Genomic DNA, 17698 nt, shown 5'->3' with positions numbered 1-17698 from the left:
GTTAAGTGGACATTGGGTACAATGGCATTTTTCAGGACACTGAGGACACTTTTTCTGACGTTTCTGTACAGTCTCGGTATCGCCTGCCTAGTGAAGTGGAATCTAGATGGGATTTGGAACCGGGGACACACTACCTCCAGCAATTGTCTAAATCCCACTGCACTAATGGCGGATACCGGACGCACGTCTAACACCAACATAGCAGTCAAGGCCTCAGTTATACGTTTTGCTTCAGGATGACTGCTGTCGTACTTCATCCTCCTCGCTAAGGACTGTTGGAGGGTCAATTGTTTAGTAAAAGTAGTGGTGTTCCTACTTCCTCTCTGGGATGATGAACGACTCCCAGCAGCAGCAACAGCAGCAGCGGCAGCAGGAGGCGTAGCAATGCAGGATCCTCCGGAGGAATCCGGGATAGGAGAGTCAGTCATGCCAGTGACATGGCCTGCAGGACTACTTCCGATCCTGACTAAGGAGGAAATTGACGAGGAGGGAGTTGACGGTGTGGTTTGCAGGCGCTTGGATACAACAGGACAACGGGATTTAGGTGTCCCTGGACTGCTTACGGTCTTAGCCAAAGTTTCTGAACTTGACAGTAACTTATTATGAACGCGCTGCAGGTGCCGTATAAGGGAGGATGTTCCTAGGTGGTTAACGTCCCTACCCCTACTTATTCCACCTTTACATAAGGTACATATGGCAAGACAGTTGTTGTCCGGATTTGGATAGAAATATTGCCAGATCAAAGAGGTGGAATGTTTGGTCTTCTGCCCAGGCATGACCGTGATGGGCTTTTTCATCCCACGGACAACAACTGTCTCCCCCGGAGCCTGATTTAAACAAACCACATCACCATCAGAATCCTCCTCGCCAACTTCCTCCTCAGCGCCAGCTACACCAGTATCCTCATCCTGTTGTACTTCAACAGTGACATCTTCAATTTGCATATCAGCAAGTGGACTGTGGGTGCTCCTTTCAGCACTTGCAGGGGGCGTGCAAATGGTGGAAAGAGCCACCTCTTCCCGTCCAGTGCTGGGAAGGTCAGGCATCGCAACCACCACCACACTTGGACTCTCCTTGGGGATTTGTGATATCTTCTTAGAAAGCACAGTTCTTCGCTGTGCTTTTGCCAGCTTAACTCTTTTGATTTTTTTAGTGGGAGGAGGGCTTCCATCGTCATGTGAAGCTGAACCACTAGTCATGAACATACTAGGGATCGACCTTAGCCATTCCTTGCCACTCCGTGTCGTAAATGGCATATTGGCAAGTTTACGTTTCTCTTCAGCTGATTTAAATGTTTTTTTCAAGGTCATTTTCCTGAACTTTGTCATTTGGGATTGTATGTGCCCTCTATTATGACATTGGGCATCGGCCTTGGCAGACGACGTTGATGGCATGTTATCGTCTATGTCATGACTAGTGGCAGCAGCTTCAGCACTAGGAGGAAGTGGTTCTTGATCTTTCTCTATTTTATTTTTATCGGAGAAAGTTTGGTCCTCCATTTATGTTATATCGATTTGATATATACGTGCGGCTAAACACAGAAAATATTTCTTTATTTTTGCTGGAGAGTAGTGCACTTTGTGGGTTACACCAGCCTTTAAGAAATGAGCCAGCCGGCTCTTTACTTATGGGACACAGGCGCACGCTTGGCGCTGCTCCTTTGTTGATGCACGTGCGGCTACTGTGCACACAATTCACAAACACAGAAAATAATTTTTTTTTTGGTTTGGACTGGAGTGTACTTTGGGGGTTACAGCACCCTTTAACGGTCAAGCCAGCCGGCCCTTTACTTATGACACAGGCGCACGCTTGGCACTACTTTGTTGATGCACGTGCGGCTACTGCGCACACCATTCACAAACACAGAAAATATTTTTTTTTTTGGTTTGGACTGGAGTGTACTTTGGGGGTTACAGCACCCTTTATCGGTCAAGCCAGCCGGCCCTTTACTTATGACACAGGCGCACGCTTGGCACTACTTTGTTGATGCACGTGCGGCTACTGCGCACACAATTCACAAACACAGAAAATAATTTTTTTTTTGGTTTGGACTGGAGTGTACTTTGGGGGTTACAGCACCCTTTAACGGTCAAGCCAGCCGGCCCTTTACTTATGACACAGGCGCACGCCTGGCACTACTTTGTTGATGCACGTGCGGTTACTGCGCACACAATTCACAAACACAGAAAATATATATTTTTTTGGTTTGGACTGGAGTGTACTTTGGGGGTTACAGCACCCTTTAACGGTCAAGCCAGCCGGCCCTTTACTTATGACACAGGCGCACGCTTGGCACTACTTTGTTGATGCACGTGCGGCTACTGCGCACACAATTCACAAACACAGAAAATATATATTTTTTTGGTTTGGACTGGAGTGTACTTTGGGGGTTACAGCACCCTTTAACGGTCAAGCCAGCCGGCCCTTTACTTATGACACAGGCGCACGCTTGGCACTACTTTGTTGATGCACGTGCGGCTACTGCGCACACAATTCACAAACACAGAAAATATATTATTTTTTTAGCACTTGGGGGGAGCACCCCTGATGGACAGAGCACCCCCTGGACAACACTACAGCACCCCTTTAGGACTGGGACACTGCACAGGACTTTGGAGTGGACACAGCCCCTATGGAGAACTGACTGCACAACACAGTCCAGCCAGCCCCTATGGACTTTGAAGTAGTGGACACAGCCCCTATTAACAACAGCAGCATAGCACAACACAGCCAGCCCCTATGGACTTTGAAGTAGTGGACAACAGCAGCACAGCGCAGCACAGCACAGCACAACACTACTCTGCACTACACTATACTACACTACACAGCCCAGCCAGCCCTAACTCCCACCCTCCCTCTTCACTGTCCACAGCCGAGTGAGAAAATGGCGCCGACGCGGGTACCTTATATAGGATCCAAAACCCGCGAGACTTGGAAGGCGGGATGATGACGTTTTGCCTCGATTTCAGATCCGAGTCAGGCGGGAAAAGTCGAGCCTGACTCAGATCTGCCTCGAATCGGGGAGGCTCGGGGGGGTTCGGATTTCAGAAATCCGAACCCGCTCACCCCTAGTTCGAATGCATCGGAATCGTCCTGATTGTGTAAAATATCACTGTGTGTAGGCACCTATAGACTGGTCAGCTCACGGCAGGAATCCTTAGGGAACCACTATGTTATGCAGCAGTTCAAAACCTGACCCTTAGCACTGTATATCCAGTGTGTCTATTCCTGTATCAGAAAAAAACATTGATGGTCATTCGATTTTCATTTCTTTTCTAAAGTATGGTTTCTCTGTGGTTGCCCATCGGTTTGAGCTTTATTAGATATACAGAAACGGAAAACTGACACTTAGTAAATATACCTCTAACATACTGTATCTACTACATTTTTATGTTTGAGCTGTTCCTGCTTTAGTGAAAACCACTTTTAAATAAATGTAAGTTGTATGGATTGTGTACTCCTAGTATTTTCAAAAGAAGCATTATTGTGGATTGAATCAAGCAATTGTGCTAGTCTGCTTATTGGAATGAATAGATGATGCAAGTGAATACTGATCTTGGGTACTTGAGTAGAATCTAAAAATACTATTTGCATTTTGCAAGAAAAGAAACAGTTATTTTTAATAATGGTTATTGAAATATAACATTTTTTAGAAAAAAAAACCCCTAGAGTACAGTGATATATCCCCGTACTGTATGAGCACCAAAGCAGCAATTACAGTGCATCCGGAAAATATTCACAGCGCTTCACTTTTTCCACATTTTGTTATGTTACAACCTTATTCCCAAATGGAATAAATTAATTTTTGTCCTCAAAATTCTACACACAATACCCCATAATGACAATGTGTAAAAGTCTTTTTGAGATTTTTGCAAATTTTATTAAAAAAAAACTAAGAAATCACATGTACATAAGTATTCACAGCCTTTGCCATAAAGCTCAAAATTGAGCTCAGGTGTATCCTGTTTCCACTGATCATCCTTGAGATGTTCCTACAGCTTAATTGGAGTCCACCTGTGGTAAATTCAGTTGATTGGACATGATTTTGAAAGGCATACACCTATCTATATAAGGTCCCACACTTGACAGTGCATGTCAGAGCACAAACCAAGCATGAAGTCCAATGAATTGTCTGTAGACCTCCGAGACAGGATTGTCTCGAGGCACAAATCTGAGGAAGGGTACAGAAAAATATCTGCTGCTTTGAAGGTCCTAATGAGCACAGTGGCCTCCATCATCTGTAAATGGAAGAAGTTCGTAACCACCAGGACTCTTCCTAGAGTTGGCCGGCCGTCTAAACTGAGCAATCGGAGAAGGGCCCTAGACAGGGAGGTGACCAAGAACCCGATGGTCACTCTATCAGGGCTACGGCATTCCTCTGTGGAGAGAGGAGAACCTTCCAGAAGGACAACCACCTCTGCAGCAATGTACCAATCAGGCCTGTATGGTAGAGTGGCCAGACGGAAGCCACTCTTTAGTAAAAAGCACATGGCAGCCCGTCTGGAGTTTGTCAAAATGCACCTGAAGGACTCTCAGACCATGAGAAACAAAATTCTCTGGTCTGATGAGACAAAGATTGTACTCTTTGGTGTGAAGGCCAGGTGTTACGTTTGGAGGAAACCAGGCACCGCTCATCACCAGACCAATACCATCCCTGCAGTAAAGCATGGTTGTGGCAGCATCATGCTTGGCGGATGTTTTTTTTTTAGCGGCAGGAACTGGGAGACTAGTCAAGATAGAGGGAAAGATTAATGCAGCAATGTACAGAGATATCCTGGATGAAAACCTGCTCCAGAGCGCTCTTGACCTCAGACTGGGACGACGGTTTATCTTTCAGCAGGACAACAACCCTAAGCACACAGCCAAGATATCAAAGGAATGGCTTCAGGACAACTCTGTGAATGTCCTTGAGTGTCCCAGCCAGAGCCCAGACTTGAATCCGATTGAACATCTCTGGAGAGATCTGAAAATGGCTGTGCACTGATGCTTCCTATCCAACCTGATGGAGCTTGAGAGTTGCTGCAAAGAGGAATGGGCAAAACTGCCCAAAGATAGGTGTGCCAAGCTTGTGGCATCATATTCCAAAAGACTTGAGGCTGTAATTGCTGCCAAAGGTGCATCAACAAAGTATTGAGCAAAGGCTGTGAATACTTATGTACTGATTTCTTAGTTTTTTTAATTGTTTGCAAAAATCTCAAAAAACTTTTTACACGTTATCATTATGGGGTATTGTGTGTAGAATTTTGAGGACAAAAATTAATTTATTCCATTTTGGAATAAGGCTGTAACATAACAAAATGTGGAAAAAGTGAAGCGCTGTGAATACTTTCCGGATGCACTGTATATTGAGTAACATGCAGGGTCAGCATTTACTGTGCACTTTTCCTAAATTATTTTAAACTCCATTTAAGCTGCTGTTGCCTTAAAATGACTACTGAGATAAAATTGTACAGGTTTTTGAAAACTATTGCATTTGTTTGCATATCGGAATACTATATTATTGTTGCTAATTTACAAACTTAGGACCTGATTCAGAGATGGACATAATTACGGAGCCACATACAAGCGGCTCTGCAATTGCGTCCATCTAAAATGCAAATGCAGCAGAACATGTCTGTGGGAAACGGACACCTCCTTTCTGCATCTGCGATCCCAGAGACTGAGGCCCTCATTCAGAGCCGTTCGGTATTTGCGTTAGTTCGTTCAAAAACAAGGGGTGGCTATTCAAATGATCCGTTCGCACATTGCAGTCTGTTCACACCTCTAAGTCTGAACGAGCGAGCAAAACATACGCTCGTTTATTTGTTAAAAACGCCCCCTGGCCGCTCGCACCATACGTCATGTCCGCTATTTATTAGATTAATCGAGTACATCGAACAGGATATGAACTTCTCGCTATTCTTGTGGTTGGTTTTTTCAACCGCTATTTTGCGAGCAGTTCTGAGTTAAAAAAAACCAAGTGACGTGGTCAATGACGCTGCTGTATTAATTATGCACACCCATAAAATGCCCATTTTGACCTTTAAGCACGCCTGCGTTCTGATCTCCACTCCCCGTTTTCAAGCACCTTCCCCTGTTACCACCCACATACGCCTCATTCTGTCACTCAAAATAGCAGGCACGCGCTATATTGCGTACAAACGATTTTCGCCCGCACTGACTGGTTCGCACATGCGTACTAAAAACCGTACGCATGCGCAGATGTGCGAACATCGCTCGGAATGAGCGTACTGCCGCTAGCGAGTGGCTCTGAATGAGGGCCTGAGGTTGCAGTCTGAGATTACCATCGCAACCAATTGCGACCATCGGTTGTGATGGTTGCTCCTTTTACCAGGCTGCGGTAGCTGAAGCTTACCTTCCTGACCGGGTCCTAGCAGCTTGCGAGGCCAGAAAATCTACGTCCACCACCGCAGACCTTGGCTTCGTCCCACCCGGAAAACGGGGATGACACATTCCCATTTCCGGGAACGCTGCCCAGGAACACCCCAACTCCGCCTCCCAAACTCTGTAGCCTGTCAATCAAACTGGAGCTGGGAGTCACTGTGAACGGAATCACAGTTGGAGGGCTGCACATAGCAATACACATCTTGCGCAGTCCTCTAACAATCAGAGATGTGTGCTAACCATCGGGTTACATCTCTGAATAAGGCACATTTGTGCTATTAGCCTTAAGAACCAATCCGATATCAGCCTTGATTTTCTAATCTCTGCCTAAAAAATGGCAGCCATTATCTGATAGGTTGCTACTGTTTAGAGCAGGGGTTCCCAACCACGGTCCTCAAGGCACACTAACAGTCCAGGTTTTAGGGATAGTCATACTTGAGCACAAGTGACTTAATTAATGTCTCAGTTATTTTAATTTAACCATCTGTGCACAAACATGGATATCACTAAAACCAGGACTGTTAGTGTGCCTTGAGGACCGAGGTTGGGAATCACTGGTTTAGAGCTATATGTTATTAAATAAGTCACCATAAAGCCTTTTTTTAGCCTTGCTGAGGAGATTAATTGCTTCACTTTTCTAATTTAATTGATTTATGTTTTTTTTTTTTTAGCTTTAAAAAAAAAGGTTGTTATTGGATAACTCTGATGCCCTACCATAAGGATGACAACATCCAGATTGGCCGAAAGGTGAAAATATCCTGCCAAGTGGAAGCTGATCCATCAGAAGAGCTTTCATTGAGTTGGTTTAAAAATGGGAGGTCATTACTCAGACAGACCCTGATGTCTCTCAGGCACCACAAACTTGGATATAATTGACTTAAAATTTATGGACTTTGGGACATACACTTGTGTCGCTTCTTTTAAAGGGGGAGGCATACCAGACATCAGCAATGATGTCAATATATCCAGTAGCACAGGTAAGCAGTTTCATTTTTTATTTAATTTATTCAAATGTATCTAATTCCAACTATTGTAATTAAAAATGATTATGATTATTTATATTTTTCTGATAAAATTTAAATATGCCCAATCACCAGAAACCTCCCTTTAGATGTTATAATTATTGGTAGATGCCTACAAGTTGGTAGGTGCATAGTGGATGTGAGCAAAATTAGTCCACAAATTGATTCCAATCCAGAGTAGGTTTTATTAAAGATAACTGGATAAAGGTGATAGAAGATAGACAGCAGTCAATATTATAAGGTATCAATCTATTTTGGGCTAAGTACTGTACAGCTGTATAGCACTGTGACATTCCAATAACATAGTGACAGGTTTGGGCACATGCAGACCCTTTTATAAAGCCAAGTAAACAAGTCTTGCTTCTGCAGTCTAAACGGCCTGACCTATAAGTTTGGTGACTCAAAGCTCAAACATGTGATGTTATTGAGACTGATGAGTCATGTACAGTCAATAACACATAGTTAAAAGACAGCTTGTAGTGTTTAACCAGTTCAATAATGGTTCAATAATGGTCAACCATGTCAATAATAATTACCTCCTTAGAGGCTATAATGTGCTACTTATCCTCTAAAAGGATCCTTTACAGATGGTAAGTGACTCCAAGCACAATAAACAGGTATAACAAAGGTGTCCCGGCCACTCCCAAGTTGATGGTTGACGGTGTTAGAAAATTCTATCTCTGGCATTACGGTATGCTCTGTTGGTGTGACGTTGGGCACTGGTCAATGTATCATTTTAACAAGAAGAGCGAAATCGTCAAGGAATCTTTATGAACCTACTGTAGATGTACAGTAAAAACTTCTTCATTCCTTGGGGCTTGCAGTACCTTGTGTTTTTGTGTGCTAACTGATTACCAGTTGTATCTGTTTTAACAGAATATGGGATAGATGTACTAAGCATTGGAGAGAGCTATAGTGGAGAGAGATAAAGTACCAACCAATCAGCTCCTAATTGTCAGTTTACAGGCTGTGTTTGACAAATAACAGAAGCGGATGGGTTGGTACTTTATCTCCCTCCAAGGCTTAGTACACCTCCCCCTATATTTATTTTTCTTATAATAGTACGCTAGATGGTGCTATTTTTCACCTTTTGCAGTAACTTATTTTTCAAGACCGGAACAATAGTCCATAAGGGGAAAATTAGCTGCCGCATTGGGAGTGTCTGTCTTCTAGGACATTGAAAATTGTTTAGATTAGAAAAAAAATGACAATTCACAATCTTTCTAGGTGTAGCACTGTAGTGCTAATCAATACCCTATTCCTAACATCTATATAATAAGTTGATGTTTTAGGATGACACATATTGCCATGTTTTGAAATATAACTATATTCATTTTATAAGTCCTCTGAGTGCCTCGTGCATTACATTATACCGGATTGAATATTTGTTATAATAGCGGAGGCACCGAGGTGGATGGACATCTATTTAAGAGACCCATTTATCAATGAGTGCTATCATACATAACAAGTTTTAAAACTCATTGTATATGATAAGTGGTGCTCCAGCCAATCAGCTACAACTCTCATGTTTGAAAAATGACAGTTGGGAGCTGATTGGCTGAAGCATCATTTATCATATGCAAAGAATTTTATCACTAGTTAAGATAAATCTCGTTGATAAATGGGCCCCTAAGTTTGGTGGCAGATTCTTTGTGTGACTATATATATATATATATATATATATATATATACAGTCCCAAAATTACCCGCACTCAGCACTGTCCCAAAGCAAATGGCCCTGGTGCTAGTGTATGTTGTAATCCATGCCATCCAAAAGAACACAGCACTCGAAGGGCTCCAGAAAAATGTCACATACCAGTGTCTTTAATGTCTACATTTCAGGGCATCCGCCCTTTCATCAGGGCATACTTGCATAGGTATGTAAGTGTGTCCTGATGAAAGGACGGATGCCCTGAAACATAGACCTTAAAGACACTGGTATATGACATTTTTCTGGAGCCCTTCGAATGCTGTGTTCTTTTGGATGGTGTATATATATATATATATATATATATATAGAAAGAAGAACAACAGCAGCACTCGAGGGACTTCCAAAATGAGACTCAATACACAGTAGTGTTGTGAATTCAACGTTTCAGTCAATGAAAACTTTGATCAAGAACCATTCTTGATAAAAGTCTTCATTGACTGAAACGTTGAATCCACAACACTACTGTGTATTGAGTCTCATTTTGGAAGTCCCTCGAGTGCTGCTGTTGTTCTTCTTTCTGCATGCAAGGTTACCTACACTTGAGATGGTACCAGGGCAAGTATCAAGTTTACATGTGGACTTATATATATATATACACATACATACAAAGATACATACATACATACATACACAAGTTTTTCTGTTTGTTTAACTTATAGTCGAGGTCTCACCGCCCTTTAAAGCGTATCTACTGAAACATGTGGTGCATACACACTGGGCAATAAGGAAAAACAGTACGACTACGACATCATAATCGTGCAGTCTTTCCTGATCCTCAGTCGTTCAGTGTAGGTACCCTCCATCATTCCTGAACATGGCCAATCTGTTGTTATCGGCAGATTGGCCTGCATGTTCAGGCGATGGACAATGTCAGGAACGACCAGCGGGAGCACACTGGTTGTTTCCGACATTATAGTGCACAATTTGTGCATGATTACTACGCTCAGTAAAATCGCCCAGTGTATACGCACCATAATGGTGTGTATCCTCTAGGCCAGTGATTTTCAACCCTTTTCAACTTGAGGCACACAGCACAAGATTTTAAAATTGCCAAGGCACACCATCCGGCGAGGCGGCGTTCGCGACCGATGAAAAAACATACACATTGGCTCCCACATAAAAAAACACACTACATTGGGCTCCACAGGAATAAAACACACACATTGGCCCCAGGAATTAAAACACACATTCATTGGCCCCCACAGAAATAAAACACATACATTGCCCCCCACAGAAAAATATATCATTGGCTGGCCCCCTCAGAAAAAAAAAAAAAAAAACATTTCTCCCACAGGAAAAATAATTATATTGGCTGGCCACGCAGAATAATTATTAACCACATTGCTCCCCACACAAAAAAAACACTGGCTGACCCCTACAGAAATAACCCACATTGCTCCCCACACAGAGCTGTCAGCACAGCAGACTGCGGGCCGGCGGGTGGAGAGAGCGGGATGACTGGCTGGCTGAGCGGGCAGGCCAGCGGACGGAGCGGGCGGGATGACTGGCTGGCTGAGCAGGCAAGCCGTCGGGCGGAGCGGGCAGGATGACTGGCTGGCTGAGCGGACAGGCCGTCGGGTGGAGCGGGTGGGATGACTGGCTGGCTGAGCGGGCAGGCGTGACCTGTGATGTCACGCCGCCGCGCCTACAGAGGTTACGGCCCGGGTGCGCCTCAGCTTAGCTTCCCAGAAGAGCTCAGCGGCAGCGCTACCAGGGCCGCACTGATTGCACTGAAGAAGTCTGATTGGCGGCGGCACACTAAACAATCGCTGGTGGCACACTGGTGTGCCACGGCTCTAGGCGATTAAACAGGCTGATTGAACGATAGCAACATCGTTATCGTTCAATTGCTTGCTAATTGTCCACAATTTGGCCATGTAAATGTCAAAAACGACCAGCGATGTGCATGCCCGCTGGTCGCTTTTGACATCTATCATCGCCCGTACATGCTGGTCAACCTGACGATCACGTCAGGTTCAGCATGTACGGGATGATGGATGTGCCTACAGGGAACGACTGAACGTTCAGTGTAGGCATATGACAGACTGTGAAACGACAGTATGATTACACTGTTGTAATCGTGTTCTCGTTTCACAGTCGGGAAGTGGATACGCACCATTAGAAGATAAAAATTTGCCTTCTTATTTATTTTCTTTTCCTCTGGATGTGGAAGATATTACTTCAACATTATTTTGACACGAGAACCGCTTCTTGAATATTCTTAATTGGGTTTTCATTAAAGATCGCATTGCTAAAGGGATATTTATACAGGTTTTTCAGTAATTGTGAAACAGAGTTCTGTCAGTAGTGTCATATTAAATACACATCCCATCAGAGCCGGCGATTGCTTCTCTCAGTTAAAAAGTGATTTTTGCATTCTGGCTTCCTACCATTAATATTCTATACACGTTGTTAATAATGTTAGCCATTAGATGCTGGAAAGGAAATATAACAGGTTGAGCTATAAATCAATATATGATCCATTGACTTAAGGTGGCCATACATGGTGAGATTCAAAAGTTGGTAAGATCAGTTGTACGATTTCCCTTGAAATTATTCCCTTAAGATCCTGGACAATTTGTTTTGAAAATGCAACGATTTCACATAAGACTTCACATAAGACGTCACATAAGACTTCAAATCATACACGATAGGTTGAGGTCTCACTGCAAAACCATCTGATCTGCTATCCAACTAGACAACGGTGGGGACGCGCATCGGTGTCGCAGAAGACCCAAAATACAACTATTTTCATAAGATCGGTCAGTCCAACCTGTAAAAATAGCCCAAATCGTATGATCAATCGTCCCGTGTATGGCCAGCATTACTTTGTTTGGTATGCAACAAATGTCTCACTATTTCATTGTATATTACTCTGAGCTCCCAATTTTAATACCACAAGTACCAGCTCACACATGGCGTTGGTTTAGGTTGAAGCTCCTTAAGGGGAGATTTTTCTAGTTTAGCTCACAAGTAAGTTGATTTTGATGATCCTCATACATAAGCTCATTGTGACTTATTTTATTACATTTTCACACTGAATGTTGTTGGACAGGTGTTTTGGCTGAGCACAATAGACGGTCATTGTCTTGTTCTACAATAGGTCACCTTTGCTAGAGATGTTTATCTGCAGCTTTAGATCTCCTCCTTGGCCTTGGAAGAGGTCTGAATAACAGGCATTGCCTATAAAGGGTAGCTTTCCACCTTCTCACCTTCTGATTACTTGTATTATTGGTTTGTACGTGGCTTCTTGCAACTTTTGTCATAAGTTATTTTTTTATTTCTCGCACCCAGCTGTGATTTTCAGACCTGTCTTTATAACAATAGACAGAATTGTTTAATATTATTGCCATGGAATACAACGCAAGGCTATATTCCATGAAGAGAGCAGCAGAGTAACATTGTAACCTGTGGTACCGAAAATGTAGTTGATTTGTTTTAAGAGATGGCTGGAGAATCATACAATGAAACATCATCTGCGCCATGCTAATTTCACTGTCACTATGTATTTTACGTCACAGCCCTGCCTTATTTCCCTCTGTCCTTATCTCCTCCTGCAACTGACTATTCCTGGGATAAACCCCATGTCACTGCCCCTCAGTCTGTTCCTCATTATAAATCCCATTCATACACCCAGAAATTCCCTTATGTTCTTGCAACCCGATCAAACCATGAGCCACATCTCTACATCCTTGTATCCAGACTTATATCCCAGCACTCCCAAGTTACTCACCATGAACCCCATATCTTCATCCCTAAATACCCCTTTATGTCCCTGCATCCCCAATTTACTCAACATGAACACAAACCCTGTTCCTACACTCCCTTCCTATTCACCGTATCTCCCATCTCTATGCTCTTGTACCTCCTCTTACATCCCTGCTCCCGTCTTACTTACTATGACCCTATCTCAACGCATCTTTAACCCCCTATGTCTCTGCTCTGCATTTTAGTCACACATACCCTAACTCTATATCCCTGATTCCCCCATTTTATGTCACGTCCCCCAGCTTACTCAGTGTTCACCCTATAATTTCATGCACCCCAGTCTCACAGAAGATGAATCCCATCTCCACACCGCTGAATTCTCCCCATTTGTCCTTGTACCCTCATCTATCTCTCCATGTACCCAATACCCACAATCCTGAATCCCCCTTATTTGTCTTATTTACTATGTACCCCATCTCTACATGCCTCAATCACTTGTTAATTCCATGCACCTCCATCTCACAGAACATGAACAACATTTATATTTCCCTGTCCCCACAGCATACAACACCTAATCACACGTACAGATGGTGACCACCAGGATGAGAGGCGATAGGTGATGTCTCTTACTAGGGCCTGCAAAAGGTTTGACAAGTTCAAATGGTGGACACAAAAATGGTTTACACATTTTTTTGGTAATTTAAACCTAATCCTAACCCTACCCCTGGTGCCTTACCCTAAGCCTCTCTCCTTTTGCCTGACCATGACCCATCCTCAAGTGCCTAACCCTCTCCCTAGTGCCTAACCCTAACCGTCCCCTCTGGCAGCCTAACCTCTAACCTTCCCTCAAGTGCCATCCCTAACTCTTACCTAAACCTGTCGACCTTTTACATTGTTGACGATTACTTCAAAAATACAGTATGCTGCCAATTACAAATTTGCAAACATATGCAGATGGCCAGCAGGACAGCCCAACTGGCAGAACTTAAATGCAATAATATGCAGTTTGGGCCCCCTTGACCCAAGGGCCCATGTGCATCCATTATAGATATGTCACAGCAGTATGTGTAGGTTTAATTGGTTATATTGAGGGATAGGGGGTGTTTGTCCAAGGCATAAACATTCCTAGTTAAGCCCTTGACAGTATCCAATCAGCCATTAGCTTTCTACCAACATGTTAAAGAGCAAAATCAACTCCTCTCACATTCTGATCCAACCACCATAATGTGAGGCCCAGATTGACTCCCACAAAAATCTTTTTATTTTTCCAGGTATGTTTTATCCATCCAGTAGATAGAAGCAAAATGTTAGAAACTGTTCTGTGAAATACGAGCCTTGTCCTGCTCTTAGCTGTAGATTATCACATTTCTTTGTGTAATTTGACTTATAGTGATCCCAGTCCTACCCTAAAGACATCATATACTGTAGCACAGCTCTTCTCAACCCCAGTCCTCAGGGACCCTTTAATTTGGCATGGGCTAGTCCCCTGGAGAAGGGCCAGAAACCAGACCAATGTTGGGGGCCAGCCACTAATAAGCCATGGCTGGCCTTGATTACCTTGAAAAACTAAATGTTTGTATTTAAAAATATATCTGTTAAGGAGACCCAAACTTATTTAACCACTTAACTGATAAAAAAAAATTCTAAAAAGCTCAGAAATTGTGATTTTTTTTTCTGAGCGAATTAGGTGAAGAACATGTATTTTAACTTTACCAAAACGATTTCATATAAAAATGTATAAAAATGCAACATTTGTAAAAAATAGTTCTTTCAAACATTGGAACATTGGATCGCCATCATCGGAACATCGCAACCATTGCAACTTTCCTTTTCCCAGTTGCAGCCACCAGATACACAGTAGGGGGCTGAGGGTAGCTAATTTACTTTTCCCAGTGGCTGCTAATCTCTGCAGCTGCTGGGTGGGGGGTCTTGTTGTGCTGACTGATCAGCAGTATTCAACAGCATGCCAAACACTGGGGAAGGGTGCAGGGAAGCTGTTGCTGCAGCCCCCCACTCCGTGTATCTGACTGGTTGCATTGTTTGCAACAAGATCACATAAAAGACAGCCTGGTGTGGTTGCATACAATGCGACCATGCCAGGCATGTGATTAATAGGGGCAACCGGCCCACTGGGAAAACTCCCGGTGGGGTCTATGGCCTATTTGCCCCTGCAGCCTATACTAGGATTACAGCCTATACCTCACACTACAAAGCAATAGTACATTCCTTACCTGAAGCAGTTTCTAAAAGTAATCCTAGCATTAGCTAAATATAGACAGCACATGTGAGCACAGTAACAGTAACTGGTGCAGAGATGTGGGTGATGAGAGGATGAATCCTTTAGAATGTAAGCTCTTACGAACAGGGCCCTCTACCCTCTTGTGCTTCTCCTTACTTTACTTTCATCCACTTCTTACCCCCCACCAGGGCACCTAACACTTGGTTGCTTATGCTCTGTTGCATATCTAGGTGTTATGGTCACTAATGTAGCACTGTATATTATCAATGTCCTCGTCCTATATTGTACTGTAAGTCACATGTCTAATTATTTGTTTATGTACTTTGTAAGGCGCTGCGGAACAATTGTGTAGCCATATAAATAAAGGATAATGATAATAATAATTATACATTTATCCGACCCAAGTGCTTGATGTAGAAGTATAACAAGAAGTCCTGTGTGTCCTTCACTCCATCTATGCACTTGTAACAAACCCTTAATTACGACAACAACACATGAAACCACAAGTTATAGAAAAAAATCTACAGATGTTTTATTATATTCTTTATGTATGGCAAATCTTTGCTGGGGACATAGGTTCGCAGAGAGTTCTCAAAATCCGGGTGGGATTTAAGGTGGTTCAACATCTTTCTGCCATAGAACTTGCAACATAAAAACATGTGTAAATATGCAATAAGCCATTCTGAGACCAGGGATGTAACCTGACATACAGTAAGCATATGAAGGCTCAGGTCTGGACCATCACCTACAGATAATAAATCATTTGTGATGATTTCCTTTACATTTGCTGTGCTCAATGTTCTCTACATTAGCCCATCAGGATGAGCGTGTAACATGAATGAGCATGCCAGAATGAATGGGTCTATTAGTACAACAAAGATCCTGAAAACATGGGTTCCTGTGTTACCGAGTGGAGATGTAGTGGGAGAAAGAGTGAGAGAGATACGGGGGAGAGAGCACGGGACAGCATACAGCTGAAACCAAAGCCTCCAAGGTGAAATATGAGGGCGCGGAATCTCTCTTGTTGAACCTTGTGAGAATGATTTGTAGAACTGATCACATCACCACAGAGCATGGGCTGCATAATATCAGTTATTTCTCTTTCCGGGAGTAGAGCCGACTACTCACCTGGTGTCCTGAGAGCCATCCTGAGCACACCTAGCTACTGCAGGTACAGCTCTCTCCGTGATGGTCTTTGGTCCGGATAAGATGCGCTTTTGTCCCAGTCTCTCCACCAGATGACAGAAGTGTTTGGCTGCACAGCTCCGGATGGCAGTGTTCAAATGGCTACAGATAGAACATGAACAGGTATCAGCACCAACATGACGAATGACCAAGTACTAAACATAGAAAAAGAAATTAGTAATTCTACATAAGACTATAAAGTGACTATAAAGTGATAATCACAACGTGTAACATTACCCAAGTCCTCCATTTATGAGGGCTGTGAGAGACCTGACAGATGTTACATTGTCCACCATGGCCTGTAGTGCACGGTCCACCTCCTACCATATAAACAAGTTGGAGTCTCCCGCCCTGGAGAGCAGGACACGTGCACAATGCTCCACCTCTCTATCCATGGCCTTCCCCAGCTGTATGAGCAGGTCAGCTACACAGCCAATGGCAGCCCGGGACACTTGGGAGCACAGGTTCTTCACCTACAATGTATAAAATAGAAGGTGTTACTACAGAACGTACACACGGAATATATGCTCCGCAAACACATTTACATTCAGCTCTGCATAAGCCCCCAAATATCAAATGAGAATTTTATATTTTCATATAATACACCAAACACTGCTGCTGTAATAGAGAAATGAATATAATATATATATATATATATATATATATATATATACTGTATATGTATATAAAACACAAGAAGAAAAATTGCTACTAACAATTTACATAATGCATTCGGACACTCAAGCACTGATTGGGATGAAACTAGAGATGAGCGGAGAACCGGACCCACCCGGATTTCAGGAATCCGAGACACATATTAGCTGTTTTCCACAGTGAGACTGCGTGCCTAATCACAGCTACGATCGCAATAGCGATCCGTAATGAATCAAGCCCAATGTAGGAGGCCTGTCCCCGCACCCATCACCATCCTCCAGTGCTGCTGCATCTCAGGCTCCCAAAGGGTAAGTGTGAGTATGTGTTCTTATATGTAGTATATGATGCTCTGACATACACCCACACGTCCTCTCTCTTACATTACAGCTTAGGATACATTATTATCATTATGGAGACAGGATTCCTACCATGTACAGTACATAGCTAGTGATTATATATACTGTATAAACATAGAATTATGGGGCATGCTTGTGAATTATATGGAAATAAACAAATCTTTACTTGTTATTGTTATAAAAACACCTACATCAAAGTTAAAATGAATCAGCATATCACCAAGACAGGAATACAGGGTAACTGCTTATAAACCAGAAGCACTTATCCGGTTCATAACACCCAGTTTTCCTGCATAAATTAGTATTCACAATTATCAGAATCCCTCAGTGACGAATAAAGTTTAGCGCAATATGGACTATAACAAAAGATGTTTGAAATAAAACATAAAAAAATCAATTGTGCCATGAAGTGAATTAATGAAGAGGTTTATTACCGATT

At 42.9% G+C, this 17698-nt stretch overlaps 1 pseudogene; it reads right to left on the bottom strand.

The window, feature by feature from the left end:
• Nucleotides 1–15585: 15585 nt before the first annotated feature.
• LOC148542967 (TOG array regulator of axonemal microtubules protein 1-like) overlaps nt 15586–17698 on the bottom strand; it is a 33650-nt pseudogene continuing 31537 nt past the window's right edge.

The sequence above is a fragment of the Taudactylus pleione genome, unplaced genomic scaffold (assembly GCF_031769625.1).
Source record: "Taudactylus pleione unplaced genomic scaffold, aTauple2 ptg000007l, whole genome shotgun sequence".
Taxonomy (NCBI): Eukaryota; Metazoa; Chordata; class Amphibia; order Anura; family Myobatrachidae; genus Taudactylus; species Taudactylus pleione.
This window is presented reverse-complemented; position numbering and strand designations above follow the sequence as displayed.